At 31.8% G+C, this 17,165-nt stretch overlaps 1 pseudogene; it reads right to left on the bottom strand.

The window, feature by feature from the left end:
* Positions 1–9,065: 9,065 nt before the first annotated feature.
* LOC120196570 lies at positions 9,066–16,847 on the bottom strand (annotated as a pseudogene).
* Positions 16,848–17,165: the final 318 nt, after the last annotated feature.

Here is a 17,165-nt window from a genome sequence, read left to right on the forward strand (position 1 = left end):
TTAGTAATGAACTATTCATGATTATTAAAAAAGAGCTAACCCAGATTGAGAAAAACCCATGAAATTGAACATCAAACTAAGCACAAAAACACAAAGAAAATGGTAAGAGAAAGAGATGGAAATAGACCAGCAGAAAAGAAAATCGAGAAAAATAAATCAGGGGGAAAGTGATTTGGTTTGGGTTTAAAGGATTGACGAATTTCTAGAATTATTGATAAAATAAATTTGTTATTAAAATAAGAGTAATTATATAGTTTAATAATTAAATTAAAAATATTTAAACTTTAGTGACTAAAATAAGAGAGAGAATATAGTTGAGTGATGAATGGTGTAATTTACCTAAAAAATTAAAAAAAAAACATATTTTTAAAGTTTCACTTGTTGTCGTAGGGTTCCAGGTCACTTTCCGTGACGGAAGTGGGTGAATTCGTTAACGGAAAAAAACATCATGTATGAAATCGAGAATTTTTAAACATTATGTATGAAATTGAGAATCGAGTATAGTTCATGCATTAATGGGGTAATTAACCCAATAAATGGTTAAAATGCAAGAAAATAAAAAATCAATGGTTAATTCGAAATAAATAAAAGCAGAATTAAATGATTACATTAAAATGAAACAAAAAATCATTACAAATAAAACAAAATAATACATAATGACTAATATGTAAAAATAAGCGTAACTTAGGAGGATTATTTCATAATTTTTCCCTAATTTTAGTAACTAGAACTTAAAGAAGCTCTAAACAGCTGAGGACATTAGAAGAATTTAACCCTGGAATAGTGACTAAAATGCAAATAGACGCCAAAAATATGAGGATCTAAATGTGATAACCCTTTATTTTGATGACAAAAACATCAAGTACACTGGAAATGGAGGACCTAACATATGATTTACCCAAAAGTTAAAAACTAAGGCCCCTCCTTGTTCTTTCCAATAGAACTTGAAAACCAAAAAGAAAAAAAAATTCCTCCCCTTATTCCTTTCATATTTCTTTCTCACACTCTCCCTCTCTCTAACTCAACGTGTGGTCGTCCCTCATCAAAACCCAAGGCTTTTAACGTCGGCCGCCGCTTTGGTGGCCATCACATGCTCTGACCGGCGACCCTAGGGACCGAGGAAGGCCAAGCAAGAGTCTAAGAGACCCGAAAGCTTCTTTCTCTTTCCTATTTCTCTCAACCGAGAACACCCAACCCCCTAAAGGAACATTTGGCCGCCACTCCCCCTACTCCGACGAAGACCTCCAACCCTCTAAAGGTAAACGACTCTTTTCTAACTTTACTATTTTTGATTAAAAAAAAGAAAGACTATTGAACAAAAAAGTTACTGTAAAAAAAAGGAAGAGCTTTCTTCTTTTTGGAAATGTTGTATTTGTATTGATTTTGAAAATGGGGAAGGGAAGTTGCAATCTTTCCAGAGAAAAGAAAGAACCCTCTCCTTATCTACATTTTTGTGTGGGGTTTTATAACTCGTTCTTTGGTTACAAAATAAATAATAATAATACATGCCTTTTATTGATTTGGTGAGGAGCATGGTGGTGTTGTAGTTGATGGTGGCAGGGCATGGCAAGGGATAAAAAATTTGTGATTACAAGAACCCAGTCCACTACGGTTTTGTAATCACTTTCCAAAATGAGTCTTGCTCTGAGCCTTCTATTGAATAATAACTCAATTCCTTTCTTTATCGCCTGTAACTTAGCAAGAAGCGAAGCACCTCTACCAATCAGTTTTGAAAATGACGTTATGCACATACCAGTACAATCCCGTAAAATCCCCCTAACCCATCGAATCAACCCTGGATATAGCAGCATCAATATTTAATTTGAGGGTAAATCATAGAAATGGTCACTAAACGTTTCTAAAGCTTTCATTTAGATTCCCCAATTTTTAAAACTTACAATACAGTCCTCCAACATTTAGTCCGTTTTCAATATGGTCTTCGGCATAACCGACCGTTGGACGCCGTTACACTGCCGTTAGTACATTTACAATATGGTCACTGAATTTTTCAGGCACTTGCATTTAGGTCCCTCAACTTTTAAAACTTACAACACAGTCCTCAATTTCATTCTAAACCCAAAATTCCAAAATAATTTAATTACATTTAAACTCTAAATTCTAAAATACTTTAATTTAGGGTTTAGAATGTAATTAAAGTATTTTGAAATTTTGGGTTTAGAATAGAATTGAAGTGTTTTGAAATTTTGAACATAAATTTGCTATTTGACATTGTTTACTTTAATATAAATTTGAGGTTTGTTGCATGCACATCCAACAGTTGTCGTACTTTGAACATGAAAAGTGCACCTATCACGTTTATTGCGTAAACTGTTGAAGTAAAAGTCACAATGTCAATTTGTCTTATTCGTAGTTGTCGCACTTTGGTATGACAATCAATAGGTTTGGATTGTACTTGAGCATGCACGTCCAATGGTTGCAAAAATAGTAAAGATTTTAGTTCATAGGATTACAACATACAACCAAGCAATACTAAAATAAACCAAGAATATCAATTAATAACTCATTCAAAAGGAGGACTTAATAAATAAAGGGAAAGAGGTTCGGTCATAGTCACTCTAAAAGCTAAGGGGTCAAATGGGTTGTTTAAGATATACATTAGATGCCAAATACAACATTACCAATTGAAAATGCGTTAATGGCCTACCCTTTTAACATATAATTGCTTCTAATTCTCCATGTTTAATGTTCCTCAATAGCCAAACATGATGAGAATCTAAAGTAGATAGCAGAACTAAAATCATAGGACCCCATAATTCTTGTAAATTCATGGCATGTCAGCAATAAAAGACATTATTAAACATAGAGGACACTGTAACAAACATATATATGCCAGAAATGAATGTGCAAATCTGCAATGACCGGCAACATATCAACTAACTGCTCCAAATATACTACCCTATCACGATGCCTTTCAAGTTGCGTGCATGAAAAATTATCTTCTAAAGCTATAATTTAATACATATTCAACTGTAAAATTTCCAAAACATGCAAAATCCATAATCAACATGAACTTATTAAAACGAATACAAGCTCACAGGACACCGAAAACCACAGGTCGGATCAATACAATTCCCAGTAAACTAGTACCAGCAGTCTCTCGGATTGAGCCTGGTGATTTCACTGTGTCGATACTCACAACCAATTCCCTGATTTAAAGAAAAATCAAACAAGAAGTTCAAAAAAGTTTAGCCTAGGACTCTCTTTCACTTCTATTCTGATAGACTGAATATCTTTCATAAGGAATACTAAAAGTTTTAATTAAAAAAAGGAAAGAAAATTAGATGGTTTTGGTTCAAAACTAACACTGAATATCTTGATCTTTGACTTGCGGTTCCAGAAACATAATAATTTCAACAAAAACAAAACACACAATGAGAGCTGAAAATGGGAAAGTGCGAAAGAGGAAAAGCTTACTAGCCCAAAACAGAAAATAAATACCTTCTTGCAAGTGAGGGGAGAGGCTAAGAAATAAACACAATCGGTGTTGCGTTCCAGCAATTTTTCCTCCATTTTTTCTTTGTCAATAAAAAGCTGAAATACATAACACTGCTTGGGTTTACAATTTTACATGGCGGAAAATTGAAGAAAAAAAACCAAACGAGAGTGCATGTGCGCGAAAGAGACTGAAAGGTGAATGCGCTGTTTAGGATTTCATTATATTTGATCATCTGTTGGAAAATTTTTAACCACAAATATTAAACGAAGAAATTATTATATGTCATTTATACAAAATAATTCCATCTTTGTTTGTGACTTTCAACAACGATACTTAGTTCATCATAGTAGTATTTGTCAACTCTGCATTTCTAACCCCATTTTTTTCCTCACAAGCATTTCATCGAATATCTATGCTTCACCTGAGATGACATGTATTTAACATTACACCTTGAATCGTTTATGGTCCCGATAGTTCCTTGGTCGAGTCTTATCTCAATGGACGCTTATTTAAGTCAACACCTCCACATAATTCAAAGTTAGATTAAAATTTCCCATGCATCCCCAACTGAAAAGTTACACTGGAAATAAGAAGATAGAAGCGAAAAAGGAAATTCGAGATCGAAAAGGAATTTGGGGTTTAGAATGAAATTGAAGATTATGTTGCAAGTTTTAAAAGTTGGGGGACCTAAATTCAAGCGCTTGAAAAGTTCAATGACTATATTGCAAACGTACTAATGGCAGTGTAACGGTGACAAACGACTGGTTATATCGGAGACTATATTACAAATGGACTAAATGTTAGAGGACTGTATTGCAAGTTTTAAAAGTTGAGGGACCTAAATGAAAGCTTTAGAAAAGTTCAGTGATCATTATTATACTTTACCCTTAATTTAATAAATCCTACCAGGGGCTGTTTCCAACACTTCTTCGCTTTATGAAGAATTCATATAGCCAATCTAGTAGTAAACGTTAGGGGTGTTTTGTTGGATTATATTTTTTTAAAAAAAGTTTAGGTATCAAAACAAAACAAAAGTAATTGTTTAGGTAGTAAACGTGTAGTTTACCCTTTAATTTATTTAATTTGAAAATATTGAATTAATATTGTATTCTATTAAATTTTTTGTTTATTTTCAGATATATTCTAAATATTGTATACAATTTCCTGTTTATTTTTAATTTAATTTATTTGGTTAATATTTTATTTTATTATTATTTACTCATTCCTCCTACCATTTTCATGTCTTTTTATTTTAATCTCGATTACATGTTTTATTTACTTTTAAATTTTAATCCTAGGTTAGTTTACTTGACTTTAAATTTCTCCATTTTGATTTTTTTTATTAGTTCCTCGTATAGATTGATTAGGATAATATTTAAAATAGTTATCGCTTACGATTGGGTTCTATTTTAATTATCCAATCAAAAAAATTTAAAACTTATTAGGACTTAAATATTATAGCCTCAATCTTGTAACTTTACAAGATGTAATCACCACAGTAATATTGCTAGAAACATACTTATGGCCTTTGATTAATTAAAGAGGTAGGTGAGTCCCCAAAGAGCAAGAACAACGAGAAATTAGTTGAAGGTTGAGTAAGATGAGGTTTGGTTTCTTGTGAGTTGAAGGTAGCACACTTCTAACTCTTCCTTGTTGATTATATTTTATATACATGTATAAGCTTTAATAATCACCTTAGGCCATACAATGATTGCTTACGGAGATTTTAGATGAGATTTTTGTTGGATTAAAATCAATATTTGTGCGCACATATATATAATGTACAATGTTACAATAAAGTACAACACAAAATTAAGTGACCAATTAAGTTACATGTGTCATAGGTATTAAAGTATCGTAGAATTAAAGTGTAGATATCATAAGTTGTATTTATAATTTGATGAGAGTCAGAATTATAAATACTTAATAAGTTGACCTAATATTCATTTTATATAAAGAGGTAGTGGCCCCTGAGAAATATGTTAACTTGTATTAGTCTTATCTCCTTCAAAGAGTTTTTATTGCAAGATAAAACTTATATTCTTAGAAGATCACAACCAAATAAATATTTGAAGATTTCAACCTATCAATTAATTCAATTATGTTTATGCATCTCCTATTTAATTCTTGATCATTTAACATGATAGATCTTGGGTTCTTGATTTTATATCTATATGGTTTTGGTTCTAAAATTTTTTTGTCAAAAAAATATTTCTAAGTTTGAGTATCAATAGCAGATAAGCTAGTATCGATACGAGTTCATTATAAGACAAAAATATAGATTTCCTATAGGAGATTATCAATATCATGTTCATAGGGTATTGATAATGGACATGTTGTCCAAGCCTTCAAAAATAATTCATACTTAAATAAAATTTGTAGTAGTGATAAGAATGATTGAATCCACAAATTTATTAGGATTCCAATAATCTTAACATATTCGATTTAGAAAACATTATTTCCTTAATTCTTTATCAAATGAATGCTAAAATCATAACAAGTTTTTATTGGTATTACCTCATAGTTATTAAATTTATTTAATAATTTTTCAATGTAATGAGAATGGTTAATAGAGAATCTTTTTTTCGTTTTTATAACTTTAAATCCTAATATTACATCTACTTATCTTAAATCAGTTATGTCAAAGTTGGTAAACAATCTATTTTTTATTTTGTTAAAAACCTCAAGATTGACACTAAAAATCAACATTCCATTTACTTATAAAGTTATGATGACACAATTAGTACCGAATATTTTTAATAATCACATATATTTACACCATTAAGTACTATAAAATCAAAACTAAGATTAGTTTTATGAAAATTTCCGTATCATTGTTTCAGAGCTTGTTTAAAATCATAGAGAGACTTCTTGACACTACATACTTCATCTTCCTCACAAAGAGTCACTAATCTAGGAGACTACTCCAAGTAGATCTCCTCTTCCATATCTTTATTAAAAAATGCATTATTTACATCCATGTGATGTGCTTGCAATATGTGAATAGAAGCCAAAGCAAACAAAGAACAAATAGTTGAGATTATAGTCACAGGAGAGTAGGTACCAAAAACATGTCTTATATTTCTAAGTGAATCTCTTCACAACTAGTTTTATCTTATATCTTTGTATTGATCCATTGGTCTAAATTTCTTTCTAAAGAAGCATTTATTACTAATTGGTTTAAAATATTTAGGCAAGTCTATTAATAACCCCACTTGTGATTAGGTATTATCGATTCTAATTCATTATTTATAACATCCTAAAAAAATATCAATATACTTTATATCATCTTCATAAGTTTTTGGATCTTCAATTTTAAGAATGCTTGAGCTAGAAAATCATATATAAAATTTAAATCACTTATTCTAGTTATGAACAACGTAAAAAAGTTTGGACTAAAATTAGTGTTTACTCTTTATGTTCTACTCCTTATGGGCTTTATGTCATCATTTAGAGTTTGTTTAATGAGTATATTATAAGAAGTGGAGGCATGACTATCTAATTGTATATCAACTTTTATGCTAAGTTTCTTTAACATAAAATATCTTCAAATAAAGCACATCTCTACGTTCACAAAAAGACAAGAATCTATATGCAACAATATTAATAACATAACAAATAAATACAACATCAACGATTTCAAAACCTGATAGGAAATTTTTTAGACGAAACAGCTCCACAATTTTAGGTGTTGACGATTAAGGGCATAACCCTTTCATAGTTCATATGAGGTACAATCTAATTTTGTATGAGTTACTTTGTTCCCCAACATGTTATCAGATAAACCAGAAGTAAAGCATTCATTATTTCTTTTAGACTTTTTTTCAGTTATACCATTTTGTTGGGAGAAATAGGAATAAGAGTATTTATTTGTTATGTCATTATTTTCACATACCTCTCTACTAAAATTAGACTCATATTCACTACCTTTATCAGTTCTAACATATTTTATTCTTTTATTAAGTTAATTTTTTATATCTGGAGAAATGATTTCTAAGGTTATATAATAATCTTTTGATATCGGTTCTTGAACCCTTACATTCCGCCTCTTTAACCAAATCTCTTGCTATCTGGGCTAGGTAATACATACGCTGAAGGATGGAACTGCATCTTCATGTTTGGTGTAACCCTAAGTCGGGGGTTTAAAACCCCTTTTCTTTTTTTATGTCGTGGGTTTTCCCCTCCAACCATTTTCTTCAATTGTCCCCCGAACTCTTTCTTTCTGTCTTGAATCCTCCTCATTGAAGTCTCAATATTAGTCGATTGTCGTCTTCATGGATCTTATTGCCATCTCCTTTTGGACCTTCTCGTCGTCCCGAACAAATTGTATCACTTTTTTCGATCGGTGATTGCAAGAATCAAAGGAGAACCCGTCGTATTTTCGCAAGGTTTGATCTCTGCTTTGCTCATTTTAAATAACTAGAGTATAAAGTGTATTTTATTTTGAGCAAATTAACTTTAAATTTTTAGAAAAAATAATTTTTCTAGATCGTTAAATGAATAAATGATAACGTTCTTAATTCCTACCAAACAAAATACCCAACTATAATTTGAGGTCATTATTTTCTTTATTAACATGAAAATAAATTATTTTTATTTAAAACATTTTATTGTTTATTAAATAAATTATTTTAATTTATTAGATTTAAAATATTTTCTTTATGAAAATTATACTTGACAATTCATATTTAGTAATTAGTTCTCATGTTTCCATAAATAGATATAAAGCATTTTTAAAAATAAATGTATAGTTCATTTGACAAGTGTGTTCTTTTAGTTTTTAAAACTAAACAACAATTTTTTATTATTTATATTTAGATTAAATAAAAAATTTTGAAATAATTGAATTTGGCACCGACCAAGGTAACGTCTCTCACGAGTATATTTAGTAATCAACACCAAGCAAACATATAACAATGTATTATATTATGAAGAAGAAAATCATTTTCACACATTCCATAGATAGCGTATCATACCATGTGATATAGCTTGCTCTAACTTAAAATTTCTAAAAAATAATATTCTCTTTTACTATTTAAATTACTTGATGAATTCTCTTCTCAAATATTTTTAAATATTAAAGGGCGGAGGAAACACTAATTCTTTAAGAGGCGCAAATTTGCATGTCTTTAGTTCCAATTTGAGAAGCAACCTCTCACTCGGTTTCACCTAATGGGCTACAAAGTACAATATGATTCAATTTTCCAGGAAGTTAGAGATTTGTGCAATAATTGATTGATGGTAGATGTTTCCATATCCAAAAATAAATATTATTTCCATGACTCTTACACAATACTAAGCAAATAATAGACAGCTGATTGAAGCCCCCATTTTGTACTACAGCTGAACTTGTCAATTATAAGTTGGGTCTACTTTCCAAAAATAAAAATAATAATAGTAATTATTGGGTTAGATTTACCCAAAATTATAATAGAGAAGAAAGCATGAAAGTATTGCCAGCAGAGGAGTTTGTTGTTGACCAAGGGGAAACACAAATCATCTTCCTAGAGCTCCGGTCAGAAAAATACAGTTTTAGGCACCAACACGGACACTATTGGACTTCCTCTGTGTGAATATAAGGCATAGGCTATCTTATTCTAGGTTGGTATCGCCATATTTTTTTTTATTGTATTCGGTTTTCAGAGTGCACTTGCCTTCTCCTTCCACACCACCAGTGATTTAAGAAACTCCATCACCTGAATCATTAAAAGCCAGTAGCTCCTTAATTTGTTTCCAAATCCAAACTAGTCAATGGTTAAAATATATTCTAAATAGATACTAACTGATAACCATCTCAAGGACCCATACTATTAAAAAAAGAAAAAGAAAAAGAAAAATTGATACTTCTATGTGTATCTATCACACAACATTAAGGTGGTGTTTGTTTTTGAAGAGGTAAAAGATCTGCAGTCTGCGGACCACATCTGCAGACATCTCCAGCAGAAGAGGTGGATCAAAAGTCTGCAGTCTGCAAGAAGAAGACTGTTTGTTTTTTAATGTCTGCAGACTGCTAAAATAAACTGAAATATAAAATAAACTGATTTTTTAAACTTAAAAGAGTTTTGTAATACTGAAATTTAAATAATTTTAGTTTTATAATACTGAAATTTAAATAATCCATACAACAAATAATTTTTTTAAAATAAATCAATTCATATTTTAAAATAAATCCATATTTTAAAATAAATCAATCCATATTTAAAATAAATCAATCCATATTTAAAATATCAATCCATATTTTAAAATAAATCAATTCATATTTTAAAAAATTTTTCCATATTTAAAATAATCAATATTTTAAAATAAAATTTTCCATATTTTAAACTAAATCATCCATTTAAAATAAAATTTTCCATTTTTAAAATAAATCAATCCATATTTTAAAACAATTTTTTCATATTTTAAAATAAATCAATCCATATTTTAAAATAATTTTTTCCATATTTAAAAAATCAATCCATATTTTAAAAATAAATCATCTATATTTTAAAATAAATCAATCCATATTTTAAAAAATCAATCCATATTTTAAAATAAATTTTTCCATATTTTAAATAAATTAATTCATATTTTAAAATAAATTTTTCATATTTTAAAAAAATCAATCTATATTTTAAATAATCAATCTATATTTTAAAATAAATCAATCCATATTTTAAAATAATTTTTTCCATATTTTAAAATAAATCAATCCATATTTTAAAATAAATTTGTCCATATTTTAAAATAAATCAATCATATTTTAAAATAAATTTTTCCATATTTTAAAATAAATCAATCCATATTTAAATAAATCAATTATATTAAAATAAATCAATATATTTTAAAATAAATTTTAAATAGATTTAAATGATTTTAATTTTCCCGCAGACCTTTGAAGACTTTTGAAGACATAAAACCATGTCTGCACCAAGAAGAGCTCGCGTAGACGTTTGAAGAGTTTCTGTCTTCTAAAAAACAAATGGTCTGCGAAGCCTAATGTCTGCGCGTGGTCTGCGCGGCACAGACATAAGAAGTTTGAAGAGGTTGCACAGTAAAAATAAACACTACCTAAGAATCCCTAGTCCTAGAAACCAAAAGAAAAATGTACCTCTCGCGGATCCTTGAGAGAGAGAAATGCATTGCTCTCCTTCGGCACAGATGAAACTAAGATGCCATAACCACGGTTTTCCTCTCTAAGAACCTGATGTTATATAAACCAATCAACCTGGTTCTCTTAAATATTTTTATAATAATATCTCATGAATATCAAAATATTTATATCTTACTTTAAACCCATATTCATCCGTCTAGTCATCTGCTACATAAATCGGAAGCACATCGTCACAGTTGCTAAGCCCTAAACCATGTTTATTTTTCCTTTATTACGTTTTTAAGCATGGAGAACCATGACAATATACAATATGTGTGTCCATCCGTACATATAGGTTAAAGAACATACTTACCAAGTGATTCAAGTAGAAATGTAACAGCTTTCCCCTTATCCCAATTGATCACAGGCCGAACCTTTAAAACCTAATTATGCAAATATATTTTTAATGACACAAACAGAAAGTATAGCGTTCTTATAGCACAAGTCACATGCAGGAAATCACTGAAGCTGATAAGAAAAGAAACATATTGTGTTTAAAGATCACCTTCCGTCCATGAGTCAACCGTAGACGAGGGTAGTTTCTGATGACATCATGGATGCATCGTGCAACTGTTGTCCAATCCTGAACATAAAGAAGAAGAAGAAGAAGGCCTACAAGTTAATACATTATCATGTAAAGAAAACATACTTACATGCTCTTTAGAATAGATGGAGGCCTCTAACTCCGAAGGAAAATTCTCCCACCTTCTCGTCCACGTTTCGGTAATGGACAGAGACACAAAATTTGTTGTTTTCAACTTTTGCTCCTTTAATTTCTTTGGTGCTATTGACAAGTGAGTTAAAGACCTGACATGAATTAGAATTCTACATTAGAACAGAGAGGAAAAGGCCTGTATGGCATTCCAATGAAACCTGAACATCTTTTTTTTTTTTTTGATAAGAATGAAGATTTATTAAAATCAAGAGTCGAAGAACAACTTATGAGCCTCGTTAAAAACCTCCCTAATCTAATTGGAGGAAAAGAGTGCATAAGAAACACTACAAACACACCCAAAACGAAAACCATGCATACAAATCACCAACACCTAATTGAAAGCAACTCAATAAAAAAGCACTACCGACCAAAATAAGCACAGACTGCAACCATCTAAGAAACAGCAACAAATCCAACCGAAAAGGCTTCCTCGACAACATCAACGCGAACAATGACCGCAAGAGCGTAACATAGACAGAAAAAACGTTTCCAAAAGCTCCAAAGCGGACAACTTAGAAACCTGCACACCTCATCAATTATAGGTAAGAATTCACTACTAGGTTGGAATAAGTTAACTTCTTTACTTTGAATTAAAACGAAACTTAAAAAAATTAGAACTTAAGATGAAATATAGGGTCTTGTGTGAAGAGATTTGCAGCCCTGGGCCACCTGCTTATCAGTAGATGTAATGTTGTTAGAGTAATCATCGGAAGATTGCCTAACAGGACCCATGATGTCCATTCCATGACTTACCGCATAATTGAGCTCTGTTAGTCCTACAAACTCATATACCTGAATAAATAAAAGAGGTAATTGAATATTGTAAATAAAAAACAGTGCCAACAAAGTTGTCAAAATTAGTCCTAAGCATGGTTTTCAAATCACCTTGTCACGGCTTCTGCCACTAATTATTGCCCTTGGAAAGCATTTTGCCACATTTTCTAATGCAGCTCGAATCTGAATAAAACATTTTGGTTAGTAGGTAGGGTAAAAAACAATGTGAGATCTTTGACTAAAATTTTCTCAAAGTATCCAGACAAGCCATTCTTACATCATCAGACATAAAGGCACAATCCGGATTATCCACAATTGGTGAAAGAGTACATAACACAAATCAATAACCCCTCTTGTTGTATCAAAATTAAACTCATATAAGTGAAGAAAATGTACTACCAGCCATGTAGTATAAGCAACATTCGTATCATTTGATACAGGGTCATTGTTGAGATTCCTAGATCTGTTATGAGGAGGGGATGAGGATTCCATAGAATCCAGACAGTTGCTGGCATGAATATCAGTACTTCCAGCTTTCATCCTAGGAACAGTTAGAAACAGAATTGGAGAGAAAGGTGGTTCTCGAGTATTGTTACAGACCAGAAGGTACTCGCAATCTTTGACTTGCTTAGTGGTGCGGGATTAGTAAGAACATGATAGCTCCTACTGCACCCCTTACCCGACTAGTATTTGCTTTTACCTACGCGTGATATCAACACACATTAAGAATTTACTTAATGAGACATAATATCTTACAGAAACTAAAATTTATACATAAGTATATCATGACTAATTTATTACGAACTAAATAGCATACTCCATAAAGATTTAGATGAATCCTTATCAGTTAAACTAAATTTCTTTCATGCAATCATCGAAATTATTCTAGCCCAACATATCTTCTTGTATTTTTCCCAATTATTCTTTATTTACCCTATGTATGTTAAATGAGAAACTAATGTACATGAATTGCACCAAAGTGCCAAATGATCATTTATCTTTTATAAATACCATGAGTGGCACCTTATATGTCGTTAATACACTGTTATGTATTTTCATTTGTGGCATACTTTTATGCCGATTTTTTTGTACCTTTATACAATTTCATTTATGGCATCATTTCTGCCAAAAATGCACCATTTCATCTAACTTGCATTAGTGATACCTTTCTACCAAATACACAGTTAGACATTTAACCTTTCATCTAACTTGCATTATTGACACCTTTATGCCAAATGCATAGTTAGGCATTTAACTTTTCATCTAACTTGCATTATTGACACCTTTCTGCCAAATGCACAGTTAGACATTTAACCTTTCATCTAACTTGCATTATTGGAACCTTTCTTCCAAATGCACAGTTAGGCCTTTCATCTAACTTGCATTATTGGCACCTTTCTACCAAATGCACAGTTAGGCATTTAACCTTTCATCTAACTTTCATTATTGGCACCTTTCTTCTAAATGTACAGTATTTAACCTTTCATCTAACTTGCATTTGTGTCACCTTTATGCCAAATGCACAGTTAGGACTTTCATCTAACTTGCATTATTAGCACCTATCTGCCAAATGCACAGTTAGACATTTAACCTTTAATCTAACTTCCATTAGTGGCACCTTTCTACCAAATGCACAGTTAGGTCTTTCATCTAACTTGCATGATTGGCACATTTCTGCTAATTGCACAGTTAGGCTTTTAACCTTTCGTTTTAGAGAAATTCCTACTCTAAAAATTGTTCATAATATCGATTCCATATACGTTATAAAAATATATCAATTACGATAAAGTCAATATTGACTTAAAATATTAGAGGTTAACTCATGGTGAGTCTCCCTCATCCCATATAATTACAATAGATGCACTTACCTGATATACCTCCCTAGTATGCTGAAATGGCGTCCAACTACTCGTCAACCTTATCATTGCCCTTTTTCTTACTGGCTCGAGAGCTTGGTTATGATCTACACAAGCATACATTAAGTACACATACCATACCAATGTTAGTATACTCTCTAACATTTATTCTTTTAAAAATACTCAAAAGTACTATTATTTTCAATTTCTATTACACTCTCAGCCTATCTTACAATTCCAAACTCAATAGTATCGATACCTCTACCATGGTATCGATGCTTCTATATTATGGTACCGATACTCCCTTTCAGTATCGATACCATTTATGTATTCTAGATTATATGGTATTGATATCTTTGTCTTAGTATCGATACCCACCTCAGTATCAATACTAATTGCATCAGTATCGATATTGTTCATTGTAATTCTTCAAATATAAACCTATAGTATCGATACTATTCTTCCAGTACCGATACCCCTACCCAGATTTTCCATTTTTCAGCTTGATTTTCACCAAATTCTCATTTAAATCTCTTACTTTTACCTCAAACAATACCCTTAAACTTAACATCACTTAACCCAACTAACTTTCCTCCATTTAGCTTCTTATAACAACTAAATTCTTCAAAGAACATCCTAAGCTAAGAATCATACTATTTTTTATAACATGCTTTTAATCACATCCAATGCTTTTAATCTCTTATTTACTTCTTTGACAAGTCAAATATACTTGTAAACATCAATAAAAACTCATATTTCAACAATTCACTCAAAAACCCATTTTCTTCAATCTCAAATAAAACATCCATTTCTTAGTTTTAATCCTCTTTAACCCTTCCTTAAGCTTACACATCGCTTAAGTTTTCAAAAACAAACCCAAAACAAAAGGAAAACTAACATCCTTACATTGGCTATAGAAGGCACAGGACTAGGGGAAGAAGAAGAGAACTTAACTTGTTCTAACCTTTTTTCCCTTTTTCCCTTTTTAAATACCCTAATTTAAAATGGATTTTAAATCCATTTCCCCCTAAAGGACTAAAATATCCTTTCATTCTTTCATTCTTAGTAAATGGTCTTAATTACAATTTTTAAATCATTTTCTTATACTTTACCATTTATTCAATTTAATCCTCCAAATTTTTAAATCCTTTCAATATAGTTAATGACATGATATTTGGGGTATTACACTTAGTCTCTTCTTGATCACATTGATCAGTGGGACACTACCTAGTCATCGGGAACCCATGATGCTCATGACATTGGCATAGAAAAGGATAGAGGTTTTGATCTAGACAAGGAAGTTCAACCGATGACAAAATAAAAGTCGTCCATATGGATTATCATGAAGTCTACATTGTCCCTCCATACTATAATCTTCAGTTCTACTTTTCTTATCATTCCAATGATTGAAAATTCTTTAGTGTTGACGGTCTTGATTGTTCTTTTTATGGTTCAATTTTGAGCCCAAGATTGTCGATGACCCGTTTTTTATATGAATAAATCTGTTACCCGGTATCCACTGTGGCTACTCTTGATTGTCCGGAAAAGTTAATGTTCACATATATTAATCCTTGCTTTTGGCTTTTATTTTGTGTGACTAAGAGTGCGTAATTTTGCAACATTTGCGGTTCCCTCCCTCGGTGACCTTTTTGTCGCTTGGAACTTACACTTGGCTTAACACTTGTAATTGAGCTAAGTTTACACACTTCTTCCTCTGAATCGTTGTCTTCTTTGGTAATGGGTGTGATTTTTTCAATTTAGAGGCAATATCTTACAAAGTGTCCTTGCTCATTGTAATTGAAGCAATAGATCGATTAGATGTCCCCCTTCTCTTTTGACTTGTTACATTGATAGGACTTGTCTTTTATAGGCTCTTTATCGTCCTTTGATAGGCTTGACTTTTATTATGGTTTCTCTTACTAAGACCCTCGGCTTTTGATTTGGGTGGCTTAAATTTCTTAACACCACATTCTATGAGGGATTAAATGGTTGTCAAGGCTTTAGACAATTCTTTGACACCCCTTCTTTCCAACTCATTTTTGGACCATGGATTTATCCGTCCGTGAAGGTGAAGAACCTATCATCTTCAATTAGACTATGTACTTGGAGGCTTAGCTCAACGAATTGATGAACATGCTCCCTTAATGGGCTTTCTTATCTGAGGTGCCTTAGCATTGATTGTACCTCAACTTTGATTGTGCCTCATTCTCGACATGATGTGGGAAAAATCCTCTTTGAACTCAATTTGAAATTTTGTCCATGTTTCAATTGAGGTGCCTCCATGTCTCACATCGAAGTACCTACGTCGCCACCATAAGAGTGTAATATCTGTTAAGTAAACAAAAGCAATGTTTACCTTCTCGGTATAGTCCTTAATGCCCATTGCTCATAAATATTGATTCGTGTCCCACATGAAGTTTTTGACTTCTTTGGCCGACCTAGTATCCTTAAACTTTTTTGGTTTAAGGATTTTGGCATGACCTTTAGTCACGCTGGTCAGCACGCTTCTAGCCACGACAGCATTACAAAGGCCACCTCGGTCTTGAGTTGTTAAATATTCTTCAGGTTTTTTATCTCGATCTTGGAACCCTGGGTTTTAAGTTTTACAACCTTTTGCGTTAAGGCCATGATTTGGGATTTCAAGGCATCATCTTGTTGAGAACTCTTTACATCAAATCCGTTGAGTGCAGCCTGCACTTCTTCTTGGATATTCTTCAAGGCTTCAAGCTTCTCGAGATTAAGGGACTCTAAATTTTCATGGCTGATGGATTCTAATTGATCTAACACCTCCTTATCCTCCCTCGCGGAGTCTTTAAGTTTAGCAATCTTACCTTCTAGTGATAAGATGATGTCCTTTGAAGAGTCTCTCATATTTTCTGCGTTATAGGTCCCGATGTCGACTCTATCGGACATTGTTGATTCGATATATTGTAGAGCTATCTCGTCTAACGACAATTCTCGCTCTGATACCACTTGACACGGGGCTAGATTCTTGACTATCTGATCCGTACAGCCCTTGAATGCCTTTCTCAGTCGTTCAACTTTTAAGGTAGCTTAAACTCCTCGATTTGACGGTTTGATGTTGTTATAGTGATAAACACAATGAGAAAACATAGAAAATGTAAGTAAACGCATGTAGGGAAAGTTTTAGCATGAATGTCTAAGTTTATTCACACAAAATTCTCTACGTTCAATGGAGGTGGGGAGACCTCTTTTTATAATGAATTCCCC

Source organism: Hibiscus syriacus, unplaced genomic scaffold, assembly GCF_006381635.1.
Source record: "Hibiscus syriacus cultivar Baekdansim isolate YM2019G1 unplaced genomic scaffold, ASM638163v2 tig00117034_pilon, whole genome shotgun sequence".
NCBI lineage: Eukaryota > Viridiplantae > Streptophyta > Magnoliopsida > Malvales > Malvaceae > Hibiscus > Hibiscus syriacus.